The sequence below is a fragment of the Pteropus vampyrus genome, unplaced genomic scaffold (assembly GCF_000151845.1).
Source record: "Pteropus vampyrus isolate Shadow unplaced genomic scaffold, Pvam_2.0 Scaffold45, whole genome shotgun sequence".
In the NCBI taxonomy this organism is placed as follows: domain Eukaryota; kingdom Metazoa; phylum Chordata; class Mammalia; order Chiroptera; family Pteropodidae; genus Pteropus; species Pteropus vampyrus.
This window is the reverse complement of record NW_011888826.1, coordinates 2,521,374-2,529,038: the sequence shown is the minus strand read 5'-3', so window position 1 is coordinate 2,529,038 and position 7,665 is coordinate 2,521,374.

Sequence of the window (7,665 nt, the reverse complement as noted above, 5' to 3'; positions counted from 1 at the left end):
AGCGTGTGAGTGGGAGGCCAGCTTCCTCAGCTGTACAAGATGTTGCCAAAGAGGCCCACTTCTTTCCTACAACATCTAGAATACTGAGGTGGTCTTCACAACTGAGGGTGGAGAGAGGCTGGGAGCATAGCAGCCAGGACTCAGAACTAATCAAAAGGACTTGGATTCTACAAACACTTTGCAGACTCCATCAGGAAGCCTGCCTATGGAGCCACTGGAGACACCTCACCTACAAAACCACTCAACTGGCCTATGGCACCTCACATTCCATGCATCTCACCTCCCCTCCACACACCCCCACACACACTTGTGGCAAACTTCCTAAGCACACTTCTGCAGCTAGTGAGTGTAGTTGGCTAGTGAGCATGTGTAAAAAGCTGACCCAACTCTGTGGGATTAGGAGAAAACATACTAACTTGAGCATTCAGTATTTCCCTAGGGAAAGAAAACAAGAGGTTTTCAGCACTTGGCTTGGCTTTGCAGAATCCAGAGAAGGCACACAATTTTAGGAATTCCCCTCTCTAAGAGGGGACAAGAAGTTTGAAGCAGGTATGTCCATTGAAAAAGTCTGAGAAAGCCTCAGATTTCCTAACAGGACTGACGGGTAAATGTATTCGTCTCCTGAAACCAGAAGAAGGTAACTGCTTCTTCAAATGTAGAGACAGCAATATAAGACTTTAAGGAATGTGAAAAATCAAGGAAACATGACATCTCCAAAAGAACACAATAATATTCTAGTAACGGGCCCCCAAAGAAATAGAGATCTCTGACTTGCCTGATGAAGAATTCATAATAATTGCTTTAAGGAAGCTCAGTGGGCTACAAATAAACATAGAAAGGCAATTCATTAAAATTAGGAAAAATTGTTAGTACATGAACAAAATGAAAAGTTTAACAGAGAGATGTAAAATTAAAAAAAAAAGAAATTCTGGAGCTGAAGAATTCAGTGAATGAATAAAAATGCAATAGAGAACATTAACAGCACACTTGATTGAGCAAAAGAAAATTTCTGTGAAATCAAAAACAGGTCATTTGAAATTATTTCTTCAGAGGAAAACAAAGAAATTAGAATGAAAAAGAGTAAATAAAGCATACATAAGTTATGAAATATCATCAAGGAAAAAAATTACGCATTATTGGAGACCCAGAAGGACAAGAGAGGGAGAAAGGAACAGAAGGCTTATTTAAAGAAGTAATGAATGAGAATTTCCCAAATCTGGAGAGAGATCCGTTCATGAAGTTCATGGGTTCCCAAACAGGTTCAAGTCTTCTCCAAGACACATTATAACTCATTTTTCAAGGCAAGCATTTCCCTATACTAAAGCCAGAAAAGAATATTAGAAGTAAATAAAATTATAGGCCAATATGCCTGATGAACACAGATGCAAAAATCAGCAAATATTGCTAGCCAACCAAATTCAATAGCACAGTAAAAGAATCATACACCATGATCAAGTGGAATTTATGCCAGGGATGCAAGGATGGCTCAACATATACAAGTCAATAAATGTGATATGTTACATTAACAGAAAGAAGGATAAAATCATATATTGATGTCAATAAATGTAGAAAAATTATTTGAAAAAATTCAGTATTCTTTCCTGATACAGACTCTCAACAAATTAGTACAGAAGGAACGAAACTCAACATAATAAAGTTCATATCTGACAAGGCTACAGCTAACATCATACTCAATGGTGAAAAGCTAAATGCTTTTCCCAAAGGTAAGGAATAAGAGAAAGGTGCAGAAAAATCATCCTTTTGTTTAACATGGCACCAGAAATCCTACCCAGAGTAATTAGACACGAAAAATATAAGACATCCAAATCAGAATGAAAAAAAGTAAAATTGTCTTTGTTTAGAAATAACATGATGTTATATGTAGAAAATCCTCTTTGTTTAGAAATAACATGATGTTATATGTAGAAAATCCTAAAGACCCTACCAAAAACTCTTAGAATAAATAAATTTAGTAAAATTTCAAAAAACAAAATAAATATATAGAAATTAGTTGTTTCTATGAACAATAAATTATTTGAAAGAGAAATTAAGAAAACAATCAGAATCTTTTTTTTTACAATAATATCAAAAATAATGCAATATTTAGGAATGAATTTAATCAAGGATGTGTAAAATATGCACGCTGAAAACTACAAGACACTGATAAAAGAAGTTGAGGAAGATACAAGTTGAGGAAGATACAGATTTAATGCAATCCCTACCAAAATTTCAGTGGCAGTTTTTCACAGAGATAGAAAGACAATGCTAAAAGTCATATAGGAATCACAAAAAAACCTGAATAACCAAAGTAATCTTGAGAAAGAACAAACCTGAGGGCATCACACATCCTAATTTTAAATTATATTACAAAGCTATGGTGTTCAAAACAGTATGTTACGGTCATTAAAAATAAAAAGACATCTAGACAAATAGAACAGAATAGAGAGCCCAGAAATAAACCCATACACAATTAACCTTTAACATGGGTGTCAACAACACACAACGAGAAAAGAATAATCTCTTCAATAAATGCTGTTAGGAAAATTAGATATCTACACACAGGAGAATAAAGCTGATCCCCTAACTTACAACAGTCACAAAAATTAACTCAAAATTGATTAAAGACTTAAATGTAAGACCTGAAGCCATAAAACTCCTAGAAGAAAGCATGGGGGGAAAAGCCTTTTTGACATTGGTCTTGCAATGATTTTTGGTGTGAGTGAAAAACTTCTGCTCAGTGAAGAAAACCATAACAAAATGAATAGGCAATCTCTGGAAGAGGAGAAATATTTATAAATCATATATCTGATAAGCAGTTAATATCTAAAATATATAAAGAACTCACACAATTCAACAGCAAATAATAATAATAATGTAATTAAAAATGGGCAAAGGACCTCAATAGCCATTTTTTTCTAAAGAAGACAAACATATATGGCCAACAGGTACATGAAAAGGTGTTTAATGTCACTAATCATCAGAGAAATGCAATTCGAAACCACAAAGAAATAACACCTCACACATGCTAGACCTGCTATTGTCAAAAAGATGAAAGATAAATGTTGGCAAGGATGTGGAGAAAAGGGAATCTTTGTACCACAAAAAAAAAAAAAGTAACTAACTGAGGTGATCAATGTGTTAATTAACCTGAGTTTGGTCATCATTTCACAATGTACACATATATCAAATCATCATGTTGCACACTTTAAATATGTACAATTTTATATTCCAATTATACATGAATAAATCTGGGAAAAAAATAAGCTACATAAGCCTTGTTTCTAATTTGTGTAAACAGGAATAAGGTAAAGGGTTGGGAATAGACTTGCTACTACCTAAAGAATATGGAGAAAAAAGAAAACAAACTGTGCTCAATATTTTTTGAGTTGCTATAATTTTTCATAAAATTCTGGTGAACATTCCTTGAATTCTAATTAATACAACCTCAATTCATGAATATAATTCCTGCACCATCACACAAAGCACAATTTTTAAAACAATTTTTAAGTTTCTTAAAATAAGAGCTAATATGACATCTGTGAGGAGGACTATCTCTGTCTTGGTTGTGAAACCTAAGTGCATTCCATGGTCACTTACAGAGTTCTCTGAGCTCCAGGAGAGAACTGTTATTACACAATCATCATCTTCGTTCTTCAGAAAGCATTAGACTACTGGTTTTGACCCAATGAAGAGAATCAGGTGGAACTTCGAGCTCTGTGTTCAGGTTAAGAATCTGCTAAACAACAAGTATCTTTCCCCTGAGGAAATGAGGTTCAAAAGCAATATAAAAAATCACATGCCTTATTAAAAGACATATTTAACAATAACTGGAAGCACATTACATTTATCAATCTCGTTTCCATTGTTCCAGATTCCGGATGAACTCACTACATTGTCAATTTATTCAAAAGTCATTGATCGATGAAACCAGAATTCAGACAGCTGACTGTGATCAGTTCTGGTTCCTGAAACTCATTTCACTGTACTCCAAAAAACCGAGACTTAATGATTGATCAATATTTCTAAATTCATTCTACAAAAAACAATATAGTAATTTCTTAATGTTTTTATTCATTCCCAAATAACAAAAAATATTAATTGATCAGTAGAACTTTGAATTAAACAAACAATACTGAATGCGTATACACTTAATGGAAATTTCAAAAGCAGTTGATATAATTTTCCTTATATTCTGAAAAAAGTTATTTACAAAAACAAATGAACTCCTTAGATTTACACTTGAGAATTTCTGATTGCTTTTGCTTTAGAAGTGTCAGGTAGCACAGAAACAGAAAATCAGAGCAGACACTATTAAAGTTGACCTCAGAAGGCAAGGCCAGTAGTTCCAAGAATAAGTGTACATAAGAATTGCATTTGTATAAAAAAATGTAGATTTCAGGATGCAGGGCCCGGTAATCTATTTTTAAACGATACTCCAAGTGACTCATGACTTCTAGTGACTACCATAAGTATCACCAATAGCTATCTGCTTACTCACAAAATTGGCGAAGAATACATTTGTACATTGTATTGCTTAAATCCTAAACCTAAGTGCTGTTTAATAAATAGTATTTAATAGACTTCACAATGCAGATAATTCTGGACACTTATTAGTAATGTAAAAAAAAAAAAAATTCTGTTGCTCAATGTCCAGAATACACAGGAATTTGTTTACCTGAAAAAAAGAAAAATCGATGATCTCTGAAGAACTCTAATTGCTAGTCAATACAAGAAAGACATAACAAGATTATATATCCAGTAATTACAGGCATATCTCAGAGGTAGTATGGGTTTGGTTCCAGACCATCACAATAAAGTAAATATCTTATAAAATAAAGTGAGTCACACAAATTTTTGGTTTTCTAGTGCATATGAAAGTTATGTTTACACTATATTTAGTCTATTAAGTGTGCAATAGCCTCAATAAATGTACATATCTTAATTAAAAATGCTTTTTTGCTGAAAAATGCTTTTAAAAAAAGACTCACCATCTGAGCTTTCAGCAAGTCATAATCTTTTTGCTGATGGAAGGCCTTACGTAGATGTTGATGGCTATTGATTGATCAGGATGGTGGTTGCTGAAGGTTAAGGTGATTGTGGCAATTTCTTAAAATAAGCAAACAACGAAGTTTGACACATTGTTTCACTCTTCCTTTACAAACTATTTCTCTGTGGCATTCAACACTGTTTAATAGCATTTTACCCTCACTAGAACTTCTTTCAAAATTAGAGTTAATTCTCTTAAACACTGCCATAATTTATCAACTCAGTTTATGTAATATTCTAAATTTTTTGCTGTCATTTCACCAATATTTATAGCATCTTCACCAGGAGTGGTTTCCATCTCAAGAAACCATGTTATTTGCTCATTCATAAGAAGTAACTTCTCATCCATTACAGTTTTATTGTGAAATTATAGCAATTCAATCGCATCTTTACTCACAAAATTGGCTCTACTTCTAATTCTAGTTCTCTTGCTATTTTCACCATCTTACTTCACTGAAGTCTTGAAACCCTCAAAATCATCCATAAGGGTAGGAATCACCTCTGTTCAAACTTCTGTTAATGTTGATATTTTGATCTTTTCCCAAGAATCACAAATGCACTTAATGGCATCTAAAATGGTGAACCCTTTACAAAAGGTTTTTAGTTTATGTTGCTCAGATCCATCAGAGGAATCACTATATATTGCAGCCATAGCCTTCTAAAATGTATTTCTTAAAAAATAAGACTTGAAAGTCAAAATCACTCCTTGATTCATGAGCTGCAGAATGGATGTTGTGTTCGCAGGCATGAAAACAACATTAATCTCCTTGTATCTCTCCACCAGAGTTCTTGGGTGATCAGGTACATTGTCAATGAGCAGTAATCTTTTGAAATGAATCCTTTTTTCTGATCAGTAGGTTTCAGCAGTGGGCTTAAAATATGCAACAAACCATGTTGTAAACAGATGTGCTGTCATTCAGGCTTTGTTGTTTCATTTATAGAGAACAAGCAGAATAGATTTAGCAAAATTCTTAAGGAAACTAGGATTTTTAGAATGGTAAATGAGTACTGGCTTCAAGTCACCAACTGCTTTAGCCCCTTATAGAGTCAGCCTGTCCTTCGAAGCTTTGAAGTCAGAAACTGACTTCTCTATAGCTATGAAAATCTTAAATGACATCTTCTTCCAATACAAGGTTGTTTAATCTACAATAAAAATCTCTTATTTAGTGTAGCTACCTTTATTAATTATCTTAGGTAGATTTTCTGGATAACATGCTGCAGCTTCTACATCAGCACTTGCTGCTTCACCCTGCATTTTTACGTTATGAAGATGGTTTCTTTCCTTAAACGTCATGAACCAACCTCTGCTACGTTCAAAACTTTCTTCTGTAGTATTCTCACCTCCCTCATCTTTTGCAGAATTGAAGAGTGTTAGGATCTTGCTCTGGATTAGGCTTTGGTTTAGGGGAATTTTGTGGCTAATTTGATCTTCTATCCAGACCACTAAACTTCCTCCGTTTCAGCAATAAGGCTGTTTTGTTTTCTTATCATCCCTGTGTTCACGGGAGTAGAACTTTTAATTTTCTACAAGAACTTTTCCTTTGCATTTGCAACCTGGATAACTGGTACAGAAAGCCTAGCTTTCAATCTTTCTCAGTTATTGACATGCCTTCCTCACTAAGCTTAATCATTTCTAGCTTTTTATTTACAGTGAGAGACACGAAAATCTTCCTTTCACTTGAATACTTAGAGACCAATGTAGGGTTATTATTTGGCCTTGTTTCAATATCATGGTGTCTTGGGAAATAGGAAGGCCCAAAGAGAAGGAGAGAGACAGGGAATGGCTGGCTGGTCAGTGGAGCAGTCAGAACACATATAACATTTACCCATTAAGTTTGTTGTCTTATTTGGGCATGCTTTGTAGCACCTCAAAACAATTACTACAGTAACATTAAAAATCTCTAGTCAAAGATTACCAGTAGAAATATAATAATAATAAAAGTTTAAAACATTGTGAGAATTACCAAAATGTCACACAGAGACACAAAGTGAGCAAATGCTCTTCAAAAAATGGCTCCAATAGACTAGTACTCCTAAAAGTTGCCATAATCTCTTTGTAAAAAATGCAATATCTATGAAGTGCAATAAAGCAAAGCACACTTAAATGAGATAGGCCTGTAGTTCATTTCTTCCAACAGTTCTTTTTCCCACTACGGGTAGAACTCTACTATTGAAGAAATGAGCTTAAAAAATGCCTCAATCTCTCTTCAGTAACTATGTGCAATAGAACTAAAGTGAAACATCCCAGCATTAAAATCTAAGGAATTCAGGGACTCAGACCTCTGACCACCAGGGAGAGTAGTCTACAAATGCTTTTTCTGGGTGCTATGAGACTAATTTGAGTTTAAAATATAATTTAAAATAGTTATTTAGAGTCATGAAGATAGCCTCTGTAGGGTAAAAGGGATTTAAGGCAAAACAGCTACACAAAAATATATGTTCAGTAGAGAAAGGAGAAGAAACAAGAGATGATGATTAAGGATTGAAAGAAACTATTTCTCATTAAAGGCAACAATGTCTATAAATTAATTTTGATTTCTCCATGAGTCAGGATTGTCCTCAAACATTCATAGGTAATATTCAATTAGTAAGCAAAGGCTTCAACACTTTGTGATCAAC